At 39.1% G+C, this 11,481-nt stretch overlaps 1 long non-coding RNA gene across 7 annotated transcripts; it reads left to right on the top strand.

Moving 5' to 3' along the window:
* Positions 1–9,780, top strand: LOC115586113 (uncharacterized). 7 transcript variants are annotated; one of them, XR_003984812.1, is made up of 14 exons: positions 1–69; positions 1,090–1,288; positions 1,382–1,529; positions 3,080–3,168; positions 3,279–3,369; positions 3,492–3,609; positions 5,020–5,078; positions 5,457–5,552; positions 5,675–5,772; positions 7,602–7,791; positions 7,892–8,045; positions 8,271–8,381; positions 8,535–8,628; positions 9,319–9,780. It is a non-coding gene; the product is annotated as an uncharacterized LOC115586113 (long non-coding RNA). The 7 variants fall into 7 exon arrangements; XR_003984809.1 differs by having other exon boundaries at positions 3,267–3,369; XR_003984810.1 differs by having other exon boundaries at positions 1,382–3,168.
* The last annotated feature ends 1,701 nt before the right edge of the window (positions 9,781–11,481 follow it).

The raw sequence follows: 11,481 nt of genomic DNA, 5'->3' as shown, positions 1-11,481 counted from the left end.
CTCCTCCTCTTCCAGCTTGCCGGGATGTAGTGTTGACAGGTTGGCTCTCAATCTGCTGGTCGTCGCGTGGTATGTGAGTTTGGTCCTGAATATTTTACTTATCACTTTGTCCTTAGTCGTGATTTTTCCCTGTTCCTTTGGGAACCCAAAGTAGCGCCACACGTTGCTTTTCAGACGGTCTGGAGTGTAGATTTCAAACTCCTCAGGCGTAGTTGTTGTAGGCTTTGGCGCCGCCATTGTTCTGATATACAAAATAGGCGCTAACCAGGACGCTAACGTCACCTACAGGAGCCCAGATGACCAATAATAGCCTTGCTAATGAGCTCGCGATTCACAACTTCACTAGGCTGAAGAAGCCTCGGAATCTATATTGAAAACAACGTTTATCAGCAAACACATTTACAAAAAATAATGCCCATAACAGGTTCGAATCTTAATGGCTGCCTAATATTCGTTCGAATATCTTTATTTTTGTAAATATTCGAATTATATTCAAATCACGAAGTGCGGAGTCAAAGCCCTAAACCCTATTGATTAAGAATGGGATGTCACTTAAGTTCATATGCGAGTCAAGGCAGGTGAGCGAATACTTTTGGTCAGATGGTTCATCTGTTAATGATAACTGTGTAAGTATTGTGATTAAAACATGATAGAGTCTATCAAGATGTGTCTGTGGTTTGATTTAGAGGAACCTATTTTCGGTCTTGGAAATTCAATGAAAGGTTATGGAGAAGTCATTGAAAAGTCATGGAAAACTATTGCTAAAAAAGTGTACGAACCCTGCCTTAAGTAAGCAGTTCTGTCAAGAGTAAACTTTTTTTCACTTAATTCATTTGATATAAAAAGTGCATACAGACCACAGTCATCAGTCCACAGCAATGAAGCCCTACAATTCCGATCATGAATGCTTCCAGTACAGTTTTTGCTATGAATGGTCATTTAAAATTAACCAGGAAAACAGTATGACTTGTTTTGGCAGTTTGGTTTTACATATCACGTGCATTACACAGGCCTGCATATCTGTAAATTAGATAGAGTATGACGTTAATGTTAATGAAACTTATGTTTATCATTTAAAAATATCCCCAGGTACATCAACTAGAAACCCATATGAGTCCAAGACATCGTACACGACATTGGCTCCTTCGATGGGGGAGGATGTGAGGAAGGAGGACACACTTCCAAAAACAGAGGTGAGGAAGGCATGAAAAAAAGAAAAGAAGATTCAAAAGTGCCAGCCAAAAAGTTGGATGAAGACTCCATTGTGTCCCTGCTTGATTTGAAGAAGGTGTGTTATATTGAAAATGTTAGTAGTTATTGTCGTCATTTATATTGTCTAAAGATTTTCATTCAAAAAATATACTGGCCAAAACACCCACAGCCTCAAAAGAGAGACCTGCAGGAGGCCTGTCATGCACTGGGTGTCAGTGATGAGGGGTCCATCACTGACCTCGAGAATAGGTTGGAGGAGCTCATCAACTTCAAGGAACTGTATCCAAAGCTTTTTCTGAAGCTGCAGAAGACTGGAGGTTAGACTTCAAAATGAGATGTCTTTAAAATGATTATGTCTTGTGGGTCTTTTTTCTATGCTTATGCTTTTTATTATTATTATTTACAGGTGGTGTATTGCATTTCTCTTGCCCTCATGGAGTGGTTTACTATTTAAACTTTCTGTTTTGGACTGAGTCTGCCAGGGACCATGTTGATGGTTTGCTGAGTTTTAAAGCATTCCCGATTTGCTTTATCTCGGATGTGTCAGGCCAAGTTGCCAGACACATGAACAATCGAAGCCAGCAAATGACGGGGGATTGTGTGAACCAACCAAGGACAATTTGGCAAGAGCAGCAGAGAAATTCAAAATTGAAATGGCCTGGGTAAAAAACCTAAATACACATCCCCCCTTACAATTACCAGTAGAAAAATATAATCCATGGATATTGCCTCATCCAGTTACCAAAACAACTGAGTGGTACGCACTGTACGACCGTTTTCACCAGAAGAACCAAAAGAGACCAGAGGAGAGCCTAAGGAGTTTAAAAAAGTGCCCCACTTTACATTCCAAAATCAATTCATCTGTTGCAGAACAGCTGAACCGCGAGTTAGCAGCTACCAATTACTTACTTACTCAAATGAGCGAAGTACATTTCAAACAAACTATCAGGATTCTCTTGGCGATGCACAACTGCAGCATCAACAAGAAATTCCTTGATGACATCACAAAGCAGTCATCCGTGCCCCTGAAGTAGGGTCCGCTGGGCTCACTGGTCTTCAGGTCTTCAGGTTTATTTACATGTTTTCGACAGTGGCGTGTTTAGTGTATGTGAGTAGAAATATAGGAGTTGCATTACACAAAGTAGTGTGACACTATGTCACACAACTTAAAAGTATCTGTATTTTTGTGATCACGTCCCACAGGATGCACACTATTGCATTGCTCTTCCATTATTTAACAACCGAGGGCATGCAATAGACCCTTTACATATTTTACTTTCTGTACCTCCAAGAATTAAAGTGAACAGCAGGTAAGCAGTAGCCAAAGTAGTATTAAAATGACCACTCAAAGATGCACTCAGAATGAAGACTGCAAGAAACATATGATGCTATATTTCAATTATTATACAAGACATTTTTAACACTAATATTAATAAATAACACAAATAATAAGCGTAATTGTTTAATTTTTAATTTGATCAGTTACTAAAGGGTAGTGTTGCATCCCCCCGTGATCGCTGAGCTCATATTTGACATGTTAATATGTATTTATATGTTTTTGAAGGACAGTGATATTTCCTCAAGTCCAGCATAGAAATATAGTTCTCACACAATGGACATACTCCAATAAAAAAGTCATAGAACATGTGGTTTCATTTATAATGCTTTACTCTATATTTCATATGTTATTTTGTATAGCCTTAATGGTGTGATAAGACTGAGAGTGATGGACGATATATAAATGCATAACGATAAATCGGCTCAGAAAGTTATCATTGTGGCTATTGAAAGCATTACCTTTTCTCTGTTAGACAAAACTGAAGGTGTAAATGTAGATATATGTGCTTCTGGTATCTTTATGACTTAGGTACTAGACTTTTCAGACAAAGAATTCAGATTGTAGGATTCTTTGAGGATTCACACAACGATGATGGATGACGACATGGCTCTTCTGAGGTGAGAAGTTAAGACACATAATTCAGAGGGTGGTTCAGAAATTTAGGCAAGGGAATTACTGTCATAGAAATGTGACCCATTCTGTTTTGATATGAAAGTAATGTTTTCAGAAACCACAGAGGACTCAAGGGACTGAAGGTTGCGTTCCCAAAGCAGTGGAGGCAGAGAGACCATGATAACTGCGAGATCTTTGTGTGCTCAGTAAGTAAACTCTTTAAGCTTTGTTAGGAGATTTCATCATTTGTAAAACACACAAACTTGATGACAACAAAAAAATAACTGTCTTGTATGCATTTCGTGACTATGTTTTTATCCCAAAAAAGGGCAGCTGAGAATGAGGTCCAAAACAGAGATGTCAGCAATGACGATCTCTCCCTCAACCAGTGTCGAACTCTAAGGAGACACAATGCGGCTGAGATGATAAGAGGCCTGAGTGTTCAGGTCAGATATCAACTGTCATTGCTTGGCCTGGGAAAAACAAGCCTGTGTGTTTCAGCGGGTAACTGGCACAAAGAGGTATTGAAAAAAGAAATTGAACAGCAATATGCAGCATTTGTGTAATGATGCATGCCAGGTGTTTGTTACAAAAGTAGAGCATAATTCTCTCCAATTTTATGGTAAATAAAGTCAAATATGCTGATAAGACAGTTTCAATTTGTCCTGTGGAACACTACAAAGTCAAGTTAAAACCTATTATTGGCTGGAGTGTAAAGGCTGTGGAGGTTGGATCCACTTTGAATGTGCAGGTGTGCAAGGAGACGTGACCGCCACAGAGTTACGTTGTGGTTGTGATTGAGACATGAGAGCATATCTGTAAGTATATGACACATGCTCCTGTTCTGTTAAAGGTTGAATATGTAATATGCTTATTAAAAGCTATATTTTTAAAAAAATAATACATCCGCGGGACGTTTAGAGGGGCGCAGATTAAAAGTAATGCGTTTCCTTGAAAAATTATATTTAGTCTGAAATAAATAATTTAAGAAATTTTGGCGGGTTCGACAATGACTTCCTGTTTACATCGTACCAGCCAAATAGCGGCCGGCATTGCGGGTTGCCAATTTCGCAACCTCGGCAATGCTCGGCAAAGCTTGGCACAGCTAGGCTAACACTGGGTAAAATGGCGGAGTCTGCAAGCTCTTCAGAGCCCCAGCGAACGGTGCGTTATCTGTCCCAGCAGCTGAGTGACCGGAGAAGAGCAAAAACCAGAGTAAATATCGGTGAAGCATACGCTCGATGGACTCAGGTAAAGGATTTCAACGGCATCAAAACACACGCGGAAATGGCGAACTTATCCTGGATCGGTAAGCTAACTCGCTTGCTAACTTAGCTAACGTTACCTGTCGGTCAAACTCCTCTGCTATACTTATTTTCATTATATCACGTTGATCCTAGATATGAGAATACAGATCGTGACCCATCGACCTCCACACCCAGTAAATGGAGGAATCGGAGGCGGCTCAATCCTCCTGCCCTGTCCAAACCTGGCAACCCGACTGCTGGAATTACCATTTGTTGTCGCGACTACGATCTTGAGACACTAGATGGCGGCATTCAGCTCATATTCCATATTCCACCTTTAAGTAACCTAAAAAGAAAATAGAAATAAAACTAATGAAAATCACAGAGAACTTGCCATAATGTTATCGTTCTCTTTCATTACTGTATGAAACATGACAGCCCACAATTTGTCTAACAGTGATGTTTTTTAATTGTGATAGTAATACGGAATTTCAAAGAAATTGCTTTCCCCCAGCTCAAAAGTCAATTAGGAAAATTTTTTCAGATAAATGTCTTTGCTGTATTACAATTAAAAGCTGACCTCATAGTTCATGCTTTTAATTCTTGCAGGGATATTGTGGAATCCACCCAGACAGACAGCATTTTGACTGAGAGACAGAGAGATTCAGGTATTACTAAAAGAATTTCCTTTTTTTAAATGGGTTTAGTGTTTGGTTTGAAAGAATAATGACATAATTTTTCAAACCTGACATGTTGGTTTTTAAAGGTATTAGGACGGATTAAACTATTTTGTATTCTCAGTGTTTGGAGATAGATCCTCTGTCAGGTGTCATTCTGTCAAACAGAGTGTACCTGTTAAGAAACAAAGGATTTGACCCGACACTGAAAGCATACTATGCTGAACACCTGCCTGTTTTTGACGACATAAAGGGGAAGATTATGCATGCATTTAATGTTAATATGTTAATAAACACCTGAAAAGTAAAAATACAAGTTGAAGCTGAAAATAAAGGCAAATATTAATGTTGTCATTATCAATATTTCAGACAGGAGAACTCATTGCCAGATTAGAAGGGCTTGTCGCCAAACAAGTGGCTGTTGCTGATAGAGATGCCTACTTAAATGAAGTCATTTTGCCAGAGGTAAGCAGAACATATACTTCTGTGTCCAAATTAAAAAAGTGAATTATTTCTTGCCCGTGGATTAAATTGAATTGTGACATAATAAAACCAACCAACTAACAAATTAAAAAAAATTGTTCCAGGTAAACATCAGGTGGCTGACACAGCAGTTCAGCATCTGCCGGTATGAAGCAGAATGTATTCTGCTAAGCACCACCCTATGGTCAAACAAGATGGAATGGTAATGTATTAGCATAAAGAAACAGTATTTGTAACAAAGATTCTAGTGAGTGGTAAATCATAGGTGGGCAATATTTCAAATCTGTCTTCCATGTATGTAGCCTTACCCATCCAAACTTGTCAAATCAAGTGGATATTTGATGGTACGGTAGTCCATTTTTGTAGAAATACATTTACAGTGTAAAAGTGTCAATATCTGTAAAATAGTAGAACGTCTAAAAATGCCACAAAACTACACGTCTCAAAATAGAAAAACAATTTTGAATTTCTAACAGAAACCCCTAGAGCAATTTTGAGGAAAATAAAGTGTATGTCATTTTCTAATAGATTTAGCAATGACATTATTGCAGCATCATAAATGTCACAAATCAATATCGTGATCAACAATCATCTTGTGCCATAAGATCTCGCAATATAAAATTGTGACTAATTGAGGTTAAAAGCTGTCTTGCGATATCAGTACAGAACAAACGCAGAGCTGCAGCCAACATAGCGGAGTCTGACATTCAACTGGCAGCATTTAGGGTACTTGGTGGAAACACTAAGCGGTGACAGAGTGACAGAAAAGGCAGGAACAAGATGTAAGCACTATTAAAGCACTATTTTAAATGGTAAAAAATAGTCCCGTACACTGCGGCTAACACGACCACTATGCTAAGACACCCACAGAGCCACCATAGCTCTCGACCATAAAGAAAACATTGAAAGTCCAGACAACGCTGACAAATGACAGGGAAATGGTAAATGTTTTACTGCAGACGTAGTCCTATACAGGTGCAAACACAGTTATATATATATGTATATGGGTGCAAACATAGACAAAGTTTTACAAGCATCTGAGAGTGACTGCGAGCTTCCAAGGCCAAAACCATGGCGTTGCTACTGCGACCAACAATTCGCGTAATAGCCGAGAATGTCTTCGACTGGGCAGTGTGTTTGTAGCCAGCTGTCTGTATCATGCTTGAACAAAAATTTGGTCAGTCTATTTTGTATAAGTATTGAGAGACTACTGCTTTATTACGGTTTGCACTATAAAAAAAAAAAAAAAAGACTAAACAACTTTTGTATGTTCTTTGCTTTTTATTTTTTACTTTTTAATTTATGGAAAGTTCAATAACAATGTCACACACCACTTAAATTAGACTTTAGAAGCTCACACATAGTTTGTGCAAACTCATAAGGTTCTGAATAAAAATCATGAGAAATCATACAGGAAACAAGCTAGTCAGTTAAAATTGTGGCAAAAACTTTTAAAGTTCTTACGTATTGTATCGAGCAGCAGGAATAAGAAGTAGGCAGAGGTAATGTTGGCAAGCTCCAAGTTCAAGCTCTACCATTTATTAACATTTACAACAATTCACTATATAAATGGGGTGATTTATCACCTCACTCTCGGTGGGAGAACCACTCACCAAACCACGCCCACTTTGGAGTCAAACATCCATGGGCTTCCCTCAACACGTTACAATATTGCTTGTGTCTTTTACTGCATATGATAACTCAAACAAACAAATTAGAACTGAAATGACGTTCATTACAAGATAATAACTAGTTGAAACATTTCACAATGCATTGTTTGGCATTTTATGAAAACACTATTTTCCAGCCACATATTTCATCATAGAAGTTCTCTTTACAAAAAGTGTTTAAAAAATGTATCATTCCTGTGAACCCAATATCATGTATTGTCTCTCTCATGAGCTGAGTGTATCATCAGACTATTAGTGTACATGTCCATATTTCTCCACTAATCACTTAAGAGTTCAAGTATTGCAGTTACATATTCAAGCTTCCACATATAAACTTAATGCCTTTTCCATGACTTGGCAGGTCAGAAAGTGGAACTTCCCCAGACCAAAGATTTGTGCAGACAACCGAAGCGCCTCCAACAACACAGATTGAGGAGATACTTTATTATTTCAAAACTACAATTTTTACATGCATAGTAAATAAAAGTCATAAGAGATCGTCATTCACTCACATTGGGTGCAACCCAACACACCCACATACATGCTAAAAGGTACAGAGTACGTCATTGTTATAATTCAGAGAAATAATCAAGTAATGTTTTGGTGCAGTAATGTTTTTTTTTTTTTTTTCATTTGAATTTGTCTGCACAGCTCTCAGATGAACTTTTTGAGGAAGTATTTGTCGAAACCGTCCTCATGGAAGGAGACAAGGCAATTGAAAAGATTGCACTTGTATGCAAGAAGTTTAAAGACATTGTATCAACGGAAAGGTTCCGGAAGAGAGCACATTATCGATGGCTAAACAGTAAGTTACCATAACGTAAGCAAATGTATATTGCATAGCTTATAGCTGAGGCTTTTTTTAACTCCTTCAGAGTAGTCATATGTGTCTTGGTGGCCTCCCTCACCAATCTCCTTCTTGCACAGCCACTCACTTTGTGTAACTGAACTTCTGGGGATGCTCAATGAGTCACTGTATTTGTGTGTGTGTTTTAATTATGTATTAATGTGTTGTTTTTCTTTCCAAAAGGTGTTGTAAATCTTGAAAAGTTCTGCAGTGATTTTCAGGAGGAACTAAAACAGATGTACCTAATAGAATGTTGTAATGCCTGTGGGTCACTCTACAAATCCTTCCCTGGAGGTATAAAAGCCAGTTTTCTGATTCATAACAGTGCGCTCAGTTGCACTTTTATGGCCTTTGGTACATTAATTCTTGTTGAGATAAATTTCATATCAGCAAACATTTGTATTGTAATGTTAAACTAAAATATTCATATCTCTCTTCTTGTTCAAGGACATATTGGACAAGGTAGGAGAGGAGAGACACCTCACCCAGGTTACTGCAGCCAACTCTGCACTCCAACAGAGGAACCAGATGATTAAAACAGGTAGGAAGCATTTGTGCACAACTGGAAACAACCTGTTCGAACTCCTCCCCTCTGGTAAGCGCTATGTGCTCTGTACGAGAAACCCAGTGGTAGAAATACTGATAATCTGTATTAAAGTATGAGAACAGTCCCATTACTAAAATATTACTCAATTACAAGTAAAACTACAAGTATTAAAATCATACTTAAGCAGAAGTACTATGCATTCTTCTCAAATGCTACTCAGTATGAGTTACCTCTTTAGCTGTTAATGTTTCATGAATTATCAACAGCAGGGTTTGTGTTTCTCAAAATCTTAAGTCTAAATCACTTCTGCGCTGTTCAGCCCACTGGTCATGGTCACCTCTCCAAACCTGGGCTTGCAGCAGAATTTTTAGTTTGTCCGCATATCAGGGTTTTCATTGGCCCAAAATGTCTCACAGGCCATGACTGTGATGAATAGTTAGATCAGTCACAGTGTCAATAACCCTCAACAACCAAAACAACAATTTCTACACTATATTTATGCAGTTTGAAGGCACTGTTTTTAATATGCCTCACGTCTGTTATCATTATCCTTTCAGTGGTTCATTGTCAGGCTTAATGAATCTCTTAATCCTAGTGTAGTACTTATGGTTCATTTGTGTTATGCCAAGAAGAAAGCAAACTGCCCCTCTCACTCTCTCATTTCTCTCCTCTTCTTTTCACCAGGTCTCTCTGCTGGACCATTGCCCGTCCAGGAACATCTCTTTCCTGCCTGATGGTGCCTCGTTCTGATATTTTTTTTTTTTCTTCTTTTTTTTTAACTATGGTTATCTGTTTTGAGTCATGGAGAGAATATTTTGAAAATAAAAAATAACTTCACCCTATAATGTTTGTTATGCATTTCACCCCTGTCAAGTACTAGTTAGCCTAAAATACTTATAGAAAGACATTTCATATATGAGTTAAGGAATTGCTGCCTATGTCTATGTTACTATATCTTCGCTCTCAAGAAAGTATTGGAATTTATAGGAAAACTATGTGGTGTAATCAATAAATAATACATTTATTTTTATATAGCACTTTTTAGGTACACAAAGACAATTCACAAGCTAAAGACAGAAATATATAAACACACTGAAAATATAAAGTAAGACAAATTATACATTAAAAGCAATTTTTAAAAGGTGAGTGTTGGTGAGTGTTTTATGTGGATTGTCATTTCAGATGATCTGAACATGGATCATAAAAAATACTCCAATATATTAATATAACAGTTGTTTGACACAATAACTCAGACTGGAAATTTTATATGAAGTAAGGTATTATTGTGTTCTCCTAATAATGAAAACCTGTCCCTACATATTGTTTTGTTGGTTGGCTCAAAGTTTCTGCTATCGATTAGTCAGACTGGCTACGGTAGCTGGGCTAACATTAGCCATGTTAGCTAAGGCTAGCTCTTTCATTAGCTTTAAAGGAATAGCTCAACATTTTTGAAAATTGGCCCATTGCCATGATCCCTCTAGTCATAGCAGTAGGTTCGTTACCTTTAATTGTCGGTTCAAGCTGCTTTTAGATCGGTGGAGCCGAGTACTGAGCGGTCCAGCTACGCTACGGAGGCTAATGGAATTTCTTGGTTTCCCTCATCAAACTCAGCAAATACACAACCAAAAAACTCCAAAACGCTGTGGTGGACAAGTTGTGACCTGCACATTCACCACGCTACGAGATAATAACGGAACGTTACGAGACGTGAAGCAAATTCTCGGAACTACTTTCTTCAGTAAACCACTGGTCGGAGTGACACAGTGTACGCGACTCAGGCAGTGCCGTAGTTACCTGGGCTCGACTGGATTATCATCGCGGGATGTATTACAGAGAAAGCAGACGCGGTAAGTGACTACTGCGTTTTTCACTCACCAATCTCTCTGCTGTAGGCATAGGTTCGCATGCCCCACAACTACACCACCAGTTCATGCTCTTCTTCTGTGTGTTCTGGCTCAAATAAATACGGGTGTGGGTCTTGGTTGATTAAAAAGTCGTCCTCATTGTCCATCACAAAGTCTGCCATGATCACACTTCGCTTCTTCACAAGTGTTGTTGACGGAAGTATCTGCAGTAAACGCACGCTTTTGAAATCACTCCGCCCAGCAGCCGTGTCTGGAGTGTAAAGTCCGACTTTACCTCTAAAACAACTCCGTCTCGTAACGTTCCGTTATTATCTCATTGCGTGGTGAATGTGCAGGTCACAACTTGTCCACCACAGCGTTTTGGAGTTTTTTGGTTGCGTATTTGCTGAGTTTGATGAGGGAAACCAAGAAATTCCATTAGCCTCCGTAGCGTAGCTGCGCCGCTCGGTACTCGGCTCTGCCGATCTAAAAGCAGCTTGGACCGACAATTAAGGTAACGAACCTACTGCTATGACTAGAGGGATCATGGCAATGGGCCAATTTTCAAAAATGTTGAACTATCCCTTTAAGTAGTTTATAGGCAGACATTTAGACATATTGCTTTACTATCATATCGTAAGAGTCCCACGTGTAATCACTAGCCCTTTTTACACAGCGTCTCCGCATTATCTCCGGAGCGGTGGTTCGCCAATTCTACGCCGATGGTGATTCACACAGAGCAAAGCATCTCCGCTGTACCGCCGTGTAATTCACACAGAAAACCGGCGCTGCGGCTTTCTCCGCATTATCTCCGGAGCGGTGGTTCGCCAATTCTACGCCGATGGTGATTCACACAGAGCAAAGCATCTCCGCTGTACCGCCGTGTAATTCACACAGAAAACCGGCGCTGCGGCTTCTAAAGAGGCGTGACGGTACACGTCATGTTGATGATATTGGTGTTTCGGCAAACGGCAGTGTGAAAGAGGCTAGTGTGAATGGGGCT

This window comes from Sparus aurata, chromosome 8 (assembly GCF_900880675.1).
Source record: "Sparus aurata chromosome 8, fSpaAur1.1, whole genome shotgun sequence".
Taxonomy (NCBI): Eukaryota; Metazoa; Chordata; class Actinopteri; order Spariformes; family Sparidae; genus Sparus; species Sparus aurata.
The sequence above is the reverse complement of the archived record's forward strand: the minus strand, read 5'-3'. Positions and strand labels throughout refer to the sequence as shown.